Source organism: Nicotiana sylvestris, chromosome 5, assembly GCF_000393655.2.
Source record: "Nicotiana sylvestris chromosome 5, ASM39365v2, whole genome shotgun sequence".
NCBI classification, from domain to species: domain Eukaryota; kingdom Viridiplantae; phylum Streptophyta; class Magnoliopsida; order Solanales; family Solanaceae; genus Nicotiana; species Nicotiana sylvestris.
In genome coordinates, this window is record NC_091061.1 from 91063438 (window position 1) to 91065354 (window position 1917).

Genomic DNA, 1917 nt, shown 5'->3' on the forward strand with positions numbered 1-1917 from the left:
TTTTGAATTTTGAATTTTCCCTTTTTTTACTTTTAAATAAGTATATATATATTTTTGGGATTTTGAAAGTGATTAAAAGAATTTTTTTTTTATATATATATATTCTTTTTTTAATAAATCAAACTAAAAGACAAACTTTGTTTTCATTTTTCTTTTTTCTTTTTTTTTAAAGAAAATTCCGACGAGGTTTTGACACTACTTGGACATTGGTTTTATTTTTCCAAAAATAAGTAATTATCTCCCTACGCTGCTATTTTTTTTTTAAAGTTTTTTTAGAAACCGGTCAGCATGCAGAACTGAAGCAAATAAATGCGCAAAACAAACGGGATGCAGCATGATGGTCTTTTCATTTCAGGTTGCCTGTCCTAGACAGACCTAACCCTTGTGTTGAGTCCCCTACGTCAAATGCAACATGATGCAAATAAGCGCTCCTACTAGGGATCCAGCATGAGGTTTCGTTATACTAGGTTTATAACTTGGGTATATGTTCTAGACTGTGTACCCGAGCGGACAACTCGAGTCGAGGAGGGGGCAACTTACCGGGAACCAAAAGGCCATCCGGCTTCGTAACTTGTCCGAGCCTATTTTTTATTTCAAGGTATGACACTAACAGAATAGGGAGTCTCAACCAGTAAGCACATCCCCCGAGGTGAAGAGAGAAGGGTTTCGGCACAGTTTATATACAGTTCAGATAATATCAAAGCGGTAAAAGACAACATTTAGCACGTTATGCCAACATGTAATAAAGATCAGATAATAAAGCCAAATATAACAATTATTCTAAGCTCGAATTCTTGAACCCTGAACCAGTGGTTCTGGGTTAAATAATCCCCAGCAGAGTCGCCAGAGCTGTCACACCTCCTTTTGCGCGCCCGCCCCGAAGGGTAAAATGCGCGAGGGAATTTTTTCCAATTTAAGTGACAATATTCGAAATGAGATTATTTATTTAATTCAGAGTCGCCACTTGGGAAAGGTTTGGCTTTTGGTGTCCCAAGTCACCGGTTTATCTTGAATCCCAAATCGAGGAAAATATTCGACTTTCCAAATGAAGTTTGCGAACCAGAAATTCTAAGTAAGGAATTCTGTTGACCCGAGGGAAGGTGTTAGGCACCCTCGAATCCCGTGGTTCTAGCACGGTCGCTTAAATTGTTATAATGGCTAAATATCTGATTTAAATACATGTTGTGACTTATGTGCTTTTATTAAGTTTAAACCGCTTTTATTATTATCATTTATTTTTATAGAATTGCAACGTCGTGAAAATGCATCTCGAACCACGTCACAATCAATGCACCCGTAGTTGTTAACACATTTCGACTCCGTTGAGATTTGAATTTGGGTCACATAAATGCGCACCCGAATTTAAGAATGTAATTTAATTAAGTCGCGCCTAAAAAGTCTAACGCGTTATTATCTTTGGGGAAGGCAGTGGAATTCACTAAACAGTCCATCCCAAATTCTAAGTATTTATTATGACCAATTATTGAGGGCCCCGCAATTTGCCTTTTTATTCGGCGAGGCTCGTCTCATTATTTTAGAAGGGTACCCTACAATGACTACGTCTTTACTACATTTATCTTTAAAGATGAAAGAGAAAAGGTCTTAATTTATTTACATGCTTGAGTTGTTATAGTTGAGTTTCGAATATGATTCATAAATTCTGAAAATGATGCAAGCAGGGCAGTCCGTTGCCAATGCGGGCCCAGGACCAACGTGTATGACATAAAACTAGACCTGAGCCGTCTTATTCACATGTTACTACCTAGTTACATTATACTAGGCATGTTCTCAGTTTGTCAAATTAAAAAAAAAACTTAGCAATCTAGTTTTAATCCTAAACCATTTACATGCTGAAATTAACCAATATTATTTAACTAAACAATATTCCTACAAGTTCCGAAATGGCCTATTCGTTTG